The sequence below is a fragment of the Lygodium microphyllum genome, chromosome 19, assembly GCF_053477565.2.
Source record: "Lygodium microphyllum isolate KBCC chromosome 19, Lygodium_microphyllum_v1.1.10, whole genome shotgun sequence".
Classification (NCBI taxonomy): domain Eukaryota; kingdom Viridiplantae; phylum Streptophyta; class Polypodiopsida; order Schizaeales; family Lygodiaceae; genus Lygodium; species Lygodium microphyllum.
Genome location: NC_141153.1, coordinates 6,136,194 through 6,146,196, shown reverse-complemented (window position 1 = coordinate 6,146,196; position 10,003 = coordinate 6,136,194).

The following is a 10,003-nucleotide window of genomic DNA, read 5'->3' as shown; positions in this document are numbered from 1 at the left end:
TAGATGTGAAATAAGCCCTAGTGAAACATGACTGATATTGCCACTTAAGCCATCAAATGATTGCTAGTTGTGCCATTAGATCAACAAAAAATTGCAATTGACAAAAAATTAGAGTGATGAGTAGAAGCAAATCATATCCATCAAGAGAGAGTCACATGCTACGAAAGTGTTGCTACTATTGGAGGCTCGTCATTGGGAAAGTGCAACTCTTCTACTAGTGTTGCTGCTATTGGAGGCTCATAATTGAGAAATCACAACTACATCAACCTAATCTATGACTCAAATTTGTTTAATTCCTTGTTAGTTCAAGCCTTAACTTCATTGCCATTTGTGAAAGATTATGCTTCCAAATCCAACAACTATGGTGTGGATTGCCAAGATACTAAGGTTGGGCACCAAGCCTAATTTTGAGATGAGTACTAATGATTAGATGAATGTGCAATCCAAAGAAGCCATCATGCTATCAGGATTGATACTTGTGGCACATTAGATAAATAAACTATTCTATCATAGCAACAATGGGTGCAATTAGCAATTACTACAAAACTAGTGTAGCACAACTACATGAATGTGATAACTAGTATTTTTGCAAATAAATATATCAAAATTTGCTTATAATGGAAATAATTTTTGTATAAAGACTCATTGCTATTGTAACTCTTGTCAAACATAATATATGAACCAATGTAAAAGCATGAACCCAAATCTCATAAAATATTATGAAAGGAAAAGAAAATATCAAACACATTTTGTCTCGTTCTACAAATCGAAGGGTCTCTAGGTCCTTAGTCCTATGAATGCGAATCTAATATTTGAATGCAAGAAAAGGAAAATGTGGTTTTGTGCTGTGGGATTTGAGGAGGTGGGTTGTTGAGTTGGTTACAACCTCTCTCTTCCTTTATCTCATTTCTTCACTGTTCATCTCCCTCTCTCCTGCTTTCACACAACTTTTGCTTCTTATTCCTTGTGCTTCATTGTTGCAAGATCTAATGAAGAGCAAGGAAGAGGAAGATAGTGAGGATCATGATACTGATACTGATAGATATTTTGTGTGCCTTCTTCCTTGTGTGTTTCGACGGTATGGTTTCATAGTGAGGAAGAATGTTTTCTTGCAAGTTTTGTTGCCAACAACAAGTAGCCTCTACTTAGCTGGTTCGAGCTTCATATTGTGACATGGAAAGTTTCTTTTCATTGATGCACTAGTTGGGAAAGAGGTAGTAGCCATGGAAATTGCAATAGGAAATGTTTGGAAAGTTTTATTCGTAGTTGAAATCTCAAGAAGAAGAGGTGGGTGTTGTAGTGCAATAATATGGAAGGTTTAATCATTTCCATTCTCGAAGCAGAAGAAGAAGAAGACAAAAAGCTATCATTTCTTATGCTTTCCTTCCCCCTTTCCTCTTCTACTTCTCCACAGCTAGATGACCTACTACTTGCAACTGTCACCACTATCTTCAACAATTTCATCGTCTTCCTTGAATGTATCACTATAAGGCTAAACAACATAAGAAGAAAAGGAGGAGGAAATGGAGAAGTAGCAACACCCCTTTCTCCTCTTATGTCTCCCCACTCAGACTTGAGTTCTTTGCCTCCTCCTATCCTCATTGGCTTGGTCCCATCCAATTTAATGGCCCACCTCCCCCCATGCTAATCATTCCTTCTCCTTCCCCCCTTCAACCCCCACCAACTACTTTGATGCCCCTATCCAACCAAGCAACTTGCCTTCCCTCTCCTCATTCCAGCCCATCTCAACTCATCACTTCATATCAGCCCATACCAAAAGGTTTTTGTAGCTACATGCTCCAATGGCATGATGTGAAATTTGGTGTGCATACCTTTTCTCCCACTTTGGCACAACTCTTGCTTCTTGTTCTTGTTTCTTTCTCCCTTGTGCTTCATTGCAAGATCTAATGGAAAGTTAGAAAATGAAAGAGAGTGAGGATGGTGATAGTGATAGTGATAGATATTTTGCATGCCTTCATGCCTTTGTGTTTTGAAGGTATGGTTTCTTGGTGAGAAATAATATTTTTTTGCAAGTTTTGTTGCCAACAAGCTACTTACAACCTCTACTTGGCTAATTCGAGCTTCATTTTGTGCCATGGTAGGGTGCTCTTCATTGGTGGGTGCACTGGCCTAGAAAGAAGTGGCCATGAAAATTGCAAGACAAAAGGTTTGGAAAGCTTTATTCATAGCTAAAATGTAAATAAGAAGATATGGGCATCATAGTGCAATAATATAGAACTTTTAATGGATTCCATTTTTCAAAGAAGAAGAAGAAGAAGAAGAAGAAGAAGAAGTTGTCATTTCCTATACTTTCCTCCCCCCCTTTTTTGTCTACTTCATCCACAATTAGATGACATGCTAACTACAACCATTGCCACTACCTTCAACTATTTCATCTTCTTCATTGAATGGATCACTAAAATAATAAATATTATAAGAATAAAGAATGAGGAAATGGAGATGTAGCATCATGCCTTTCTCCTCTTTCATATTCCCGCCCGAACTTGAGAGTTTTTTACATTCTCCTGTTCATTTCTTATGCTTTCCTTCCCCTTTATATCTTCTACTTCTTCCACAATTAGACGGCATGCTACCTACAACCATCACCACTACCTTCAACATTTTCCTCTTCTTTGTTGAATGTATCACTATAAGAATAAATGGTATACGAAGAAAATTAGGAGGAAATGGAGATGTAGCAACATGCCTTTCTCCTCTTTCATCTCCCCACTTGAACCTAAGTTTTTCACCTTTTTCTGCCCTCCTTGCATCCAATTCAATAATTGTGCCTTCTCCTTCCCTCCTTCAACCCCCACCAACCACTTTGTTGCGACCACCTTCAATAGTTTCCTCTTCTTCTTTGAATGTATCACTATAAGAATAAATTGTATAAGAAGAAAAGCAAGAGGAAATGGAGATGTAGCAACATTCCTTTCTCCTCTTTCATCTCCCCACCCAAACCTAAGTTTTTCACTTTCTCTGCTCCCGCTAACCTTGGCCCATCCAATTCGATAACCATGCCTTCTCTTTCCCTCCTTCAACCCCCACCAACCACTTCATTGCCCCTATCCAACCAAGCAATCTACCTTCCCTCTCCTCATTTCAACCCATCCCCACCTATCACTCCACATTAGCCCATAGCAAAAGAGGCCCCTATCTAACCAAATGGCATGCCTTCCCTCTCCTTGTTCCAACCCATCCCCGCCTATCACTTCACATCAACTTATAGCAAAAGGTGTTGTAACCATAGGCTCCAATGGCCACTTCTATGAAATTAGGCACCTCATCCTCTTCTCTTCTCACCTCCACATTAGTGCAACACTAGACTACCCATTCTCTTCCTTATATTCTCCATGTGGCTGCCTTTTTCAGTCTTCCTCTTCATTCATTTTCTTAGTAAGCTTTAAACCTTATTGTTTTAGCCTTAAAAATAAAAACCCTTTAAAGATCATTTGCTTGCATACCTCATCTTATGTTGAACTACTCTATCTCTTTGCAAAAGGCTGCTCTCATACACACCATTATTTACCTTAGGATCTTTCTTGCCTTTTAATAAAGCTTACCTTTCTTTTCTCCAAAAATATTTTTAACGAGTGGAGTATGTAAATGAGATATTGTTTGTGCAAGTGTGCTTCATGGTGATATCTTTGTCGAGTTTATTTTTTGTGCTTCTTTTGGTGGTTTTCTCTCAACCTATGTTGAGTGTGGTGTTTGCACTTGTGTCCAAATTGTTGAAATTTTTTATTTTTCTATGATATGTGATTTTATTTTGTGTGCTTTTAAACGTAGGCTCTACAAGCTAGTTATGTGCTTTCTTTTGTGTGTGGTATGTATTCAAAACTTTTTCCCAAACAAAGGCAATTAAGAAGATGACAATCAAAGAAAAACACTAAAGATGAAGATTTTTCCCAAGAGCTAATTATAGTTCTTCTCCAATTTGTTAGTGGGGATGCTTCATGCAAGTGTGAGAGGAATGATTACCACCAAACTTGTTCAAATAACGATATCAAAATTTGCTTATAATGAAAACATCCGTTATATAAAGACTCGGTGCTTTTATAACTCATGTGAAACATTATATATGAAGCAATGTAAAAGCACATTCCCAAAGCTAATAAAATATTGTGAAAGGAAAAGGAAAGGTCAAACACATTTCATCTCTTTCTAAAAATTGAAGGGTTTATAGGACCTTAGTCTAATGTATGCAAATCTAATATTTGAATGCAAGATAATGAAAAGGTGGTTTTGTGCCATGGGACTTGACGATGGGTTGTTGAGTTGGTTACAATCTCTCTCTTCCTTTATCTTCTCTCTGCATGGTTCATCTCCCTCTCTTCCACTTTTGCACAACTCTTGCTTCTTGTTCTTATTTCTTTCTTTGGTGTGCTTTATTGCAAGATCTAACAATAGTAAGCAAGAGGAAGAGAGTGAGGATGGTGATAGTATAATGATAGATCTTTTGCATGCCATCTTCTTTCTGTTTTTTAAATTATGGTTTCTTGGTGAGAGGAAGAATATTTTATTGCAGGTTTTGGGGCTAGCAAGCTACTTGCAACCTCTACTTTGCTAGTTTGAGCTTCATTTTGTATTGTGGTAGGATGCTTTTCAGAATGATGTTGATTTTAATGAGAAGAAGACTTTAGAAAAAATATGAACTCAAAAAGGGCCCTTTAGTTTAGGATTTAATGACTTTTGGTATTTGCAAGAGATTTGAGGTGACCAATAGAGGTGAGGTAGTTGTGTGCATATTCCATTGACATCCTTTTTTCCCATGGGCCTACTAGTTATAGACTTGTCTCTCTATGTTCCCTTACTCTCCCCCTCCCCTGCCTTCCCACCATCATCCCCTCCTCTGCCACACTAGTTTTACTACCCCTATGTCAAGTGGGTCCCATTGGATGTCCAAAAATGAAATCGAAAATTTTGAAAATTTCCCTCCTCTTAGAAATGAATAATTTTCCTCCCCAAAATCTCTTTTTATCTCGTGTATAGTCTAGTTTTATTTATTTTTTGTAAGAAATGCTTCTAGTTTGGTCATTCTCTTATCTCCATTCTACAAGTCTTCTCACCTAATCCCTGATTTATGCTCACACAAACGTAGACACAAAGTCACCAATATCTTATACATAGCCCCCAAGTTTTCCCTTTCTTCCATCTCTATTTCTATTATTATTTTGACATCTTCTTACTTGTTTCTAAGTGGCATTTCTCTCCTCCAAAGTAATATTCATCTTAAATCCATTCAAATGACATCTAAGAGTTAGCAAATGCAATCTCGTGATTTCACCTTTGCTATCTATGTACACAATACGAAGAATGAGCATAATAGATGGGAAGGAGAAATGTTCAAGAAGGATTCGTGGGTTTACATGTAGCCCTCAATAATTGGGCTTCATTGAGTTCGTGTTGTGGTGTCCTACAAAATCATTCTCGAAGGGTAAATGTCTTGGCTTTTGGAAGGCTCAAGATGGTGGTCTTATTGCATTAATTCAATATGTATATAGTGTAAACTACTTGAAACTACCTATTGGGATTACTTGACACATCTTCCCTCAAAACTGTAAGTCACCACTTTCACATTCTAGTTTTTTGTTTGTTATTGAGGTTTTAGTCCCTCTCTCATATCAGATATTTTTCCTTCAAACATTATCGAGGATTAGTCTTTGAGAAGCTTGATTGGGAGATACAAAGCTAAAATTGGATGTGGGTGGAGATAATGATGATAAAAAAGTAATCACAATAACTTTTACATTACAAGATTTTCTTCTATAAATTCATATATATAGTGCCTACATCGGTTAATTTGTATGATTCTCTTGAATTACTTCCTTTCCATCTCTCAATTCTTTGGAATGGCCTATTCTAGATGAGTGGTCGCTTTAGATATTGAAGTCAAAGATCAGACATGATTACTTATCTTCAAAACCAATAATACACAACATTATCTCTCCATTATATCTTTTTATGCAAAGTCATGGTCTCTAGTGTTGCCTTTCGTTACTTAATTGCATGTTCATCATTGTACATGTACTTCTATTACTAATGTTGAATGAAGAAGGTAGGCCAATGGATTCCCTTACAGTCTACTAATGAACACATGGGACAAGCCTTTGATCTTAAAATTTATATGCCAGGTGTGGAACACTTTGAGTTAGTCACACAGTGATGAGTGATTTTGTTGGAGCTTGCTAGATTTAAGGGAGCCTCATTTACTAATGGGAAGCGTACATATGGAAAGCTTTAACTTATTATTTCTTTTTAGATAAGTAAAAGAATGGAGAAGAATTATATGGTACTAAGTACTTTGTAACAAGTCAGAATTTGTTGGAGATAAAAGATGTATCATAAATTCTCAATGAATAGATTGATATTTTTTATTTTTGTTTATTTTTTAATATTTTTATTAGCTAACACTACGTACTTTGGGTTATTTTTAATTTTTTAATTTAATTATTAAAGTTAATTTTTTATATTATAAATATTTAAAATATAGTAAGTAAATCCATTAGTTATATAAACTTATAACTAGCCCTCATTTTAGCTTTTTGACTCTCCAACCACCTCTCTAAAGCACCCCTTACATTTTGCACTATCCCTTGTCTTAATGGAATCTACCTTTGCTAACTTCCTTTGTTTTCTCCAAGCGACAAAGTTTGCAGCGAGTTCCCAAGTCTTTTATCCCTCTATCAATTATTATGACACCATATTTTGGCATGCCCCTAGCTTGGACTATTTGCACTACATGAATGACCACATTCAACAGTATATTGTGGTCTTCCAAGATTCTAACAAGGATTGGGTACTATTTGACCTCGGGTACATCAATAAAGATTTGGCCTTTCGCAAATGACTTAGTCATTTTTGTGATAACCTCTCACCCACCTTATTTAAGAGGCTCACCCCTCCTGAGGCCAAAAGATACGAGTATGATAAGCAGGTCAAGAACTACCTCTCTTGGATGACCAAATTTGTTTTTTTGGTCAATTAAGGTGAGGACCCTTGACTTGTAATTGTAAGCGTTGAAGAATAGGTAGGAGGATTTCTAAAAGATGCCCCTTGTCCAAAGCCCTTACCAATTGACGTTCAACCTTAGTTTAGGATACGATGGATTTGAAGATGTTCAAGGTATATAATGGCTATTGAGGATGCCATCAACTTAGTAGAGCATGCTACAGTTTTGGCAATCAAGAGTTTGAAGTAATGCAAGTAGATTAGGTATCCCCAAAGGATATACAATAGCAAGCCCCCCATTGACAAGTCTAAGTCTAGTCTAGACTTAACCATAGCCTCAAGAGGTTGCTACCAAGGAGGCATAGGAAGTAAGTATAACAATGGTATATTTTGAGATTTTCGTTTATTATGCACACTATTTTGAGTAAGTATAATAATGGTATATTTTGAGATTTTCGTTTGCTATGCACACTATTTTGAGCTAACTTCTTATCAATGAGGGATGTGATCAATCAACATCAATGATTTTGCAAGTCTCCAAAAGGGCTAGTGACCCTTGTAATCCATTTATGAATATAAATATATCTTTCATGCAATCTCTCTACATTGTAAATAATTTGCACATTTTTATGTAAGGTGAGCGTAGTATTAAATTTTTTTATGGTTCATGATTACATGTCTGACATGGTAAAGATGTCACTCATTATCGACATCGAGAAAAGTAAATGAAATTTTTTTCACTTTTATGTGTATAGATTTCATGGGAGCATATGAAAGCCTAAAATGTCTTTAAAATATTTTTTAAATGACTAAAATGCTTGCAAGAGAGCTTGCCCACCATGGCACGTGATCATGCAAGATAACATTGATTGGTCACGTGCCTTGGTGGGCAAAACCTTCTACATGCTCTCCTTTTTTGGGGGGAATTTTAGGCCTACCTAGGCTCCCACTGACCTCTTTAGCAATTGAGTGCCCATCTTGTTTAACTATACCATATCATGTTAAGGTTCCATTTTTGTATACTAAATTAAAACTAACAATTATACCATTATCAACAAATATTGTATGAGACATCTGATATTGAATTAAAAGCAAAGGTCTTTCATTGCATGTCAAAATACACAAAGTACCTAACGTTGCAATGGGCATTAATAAAAATGATAAGCACTTGGCATCTCTATTTTTTCTCCCCTCTTAGACTTCTGGCTAATTGCATGTATTTCTACATGATTGTGATCCACATGGCATGAATTACACACAAATACACATCGTCAAAAAGACAGACAAGCTTTTGAGGCTTCCTAGATAGCCTCCAATGCTAGTCCTTGCATGCAAAATTAGTCTCCATAAGACCAAGTTTTCATCATTGTATGTGCGAAGAATGATTTTATTGTCAAGAGCTTTGTGCTCTTCTAGTGCTTGTGTATTTCCCTAAGTGCTACTAGCAATATTTCTTTCTCCTCTTTATCCTTTTCCCTAACACTTGAGCTGCTTAACCTCATCATGCTCATTGGTCCTACGCTTGTTCAAGCTAAGACCATTTTGACCTTTCCCTTTTCCTCATCATGCAGTACATATATATGTTGCAAATAAGTTTTTTCATCTTTCTTTGTTACATGCTTAAATTTTTTGCTTAAGATATCTATCCAATGTGGTAGCCTTTACATTATCCAATGGATGGCCAAAGGTACATGTGTAAAACCAATTATCTCCATGGCAAGTGTTCTTGAAATGTGTACCGTGAGTTTGATAATGAGACTTCTCCAACATTGGATACTCCACATTTCCAAAGGCCCATACTTCTCAAAAATTATGATCCATGAGTGTATAATATATGCTATAAAAATATGGCCCATTCACATTAGATTTAGAATGTTAAATTATACCAAAATAAAAAATAGCTAATAAAGTTGAAAAGGTAGCATGGAGTGGATGATCTTGGTTTCTCCCATGCATTGACAACTAACTGTCTAAAATTGTATGGAATTTAGCTTAGAGTGGAATGATCTATTGATGATTTTAGATACACACCAGCTTATCAAAAGAATACCTATAATGAAGCATATGACTTAGCGATAGAGTGACATGTTCATTATCTTTTTGCCATTAATCAATATTTCTCTTGGGTCTTCCTTGTGTGGAGCTCACACCATAGCTAAGGGGTGAGTATATTGCTCCACCATTGCAAGGGTTGAGTTCCTTACTGCCTTTATAAATTTCCATGGTGTAATACTTCATATTAATAAGTGGATCATAGGCTATGATAATCTTGATCATGGCCTCCACATTTTCTTGAGACTATTTTTGTATTCTTTGGCTATGGAGTTTGGCTCTTTTACATTGGTATCAGAGCTTAAATTTTGGTCATGTTAGAGAGTCCCTTTTCATGTCAACATTTAGTTGCAATCATTATAAACAAGGAACTAGAGCTAGATCTTTGTCACAAGGTATGGTCACATCATAATTGTGGCTAGACAAGGTTTTCCATTCTTAACCATGATCATTTTGGAGACTATTGACAAGGTGTGGAAGACATGGTGATTGGAATGCTACTTTAGTAGGTCATGAACTTTTTGGAGACTAATCAATGTTCTACTCATTCTCTTCATTATGACTCATAAAAAGTTTCTACGTTGAGCATGAAGGACTCCATTCACCCTTGGGGCTTGAATCTTCAACGGCATAGAAGTTGAGCACAGGAAAACATTTTGTATCTCTATTAAATATTACCTAAAGTTTGAATACACTTTCTATTTAGCTTACATCAATCCTTCTTGAAGCATTGGATAAGATTTGTTTCCTTCTTGATGTTTTTAGGAAGCTTCAAAACCGTAGACATGGACTTTAAGGATAGCAACCAATCTTTAGTTTAATTTCTGTCATTTGAAAGGGCTTTTGGCCCAATCACTTCTTGGATGTCCTCTTGAATCTTCAACATTCATCAATGGTTCAAGATTGAACCATTGACTTAAAATCATTTGAAGTTCTCCAATTTCCCTATGGTAAAACTGGACAGTATGAGTCTTGGCTGAAATTTCAGCCAAATCTTGCT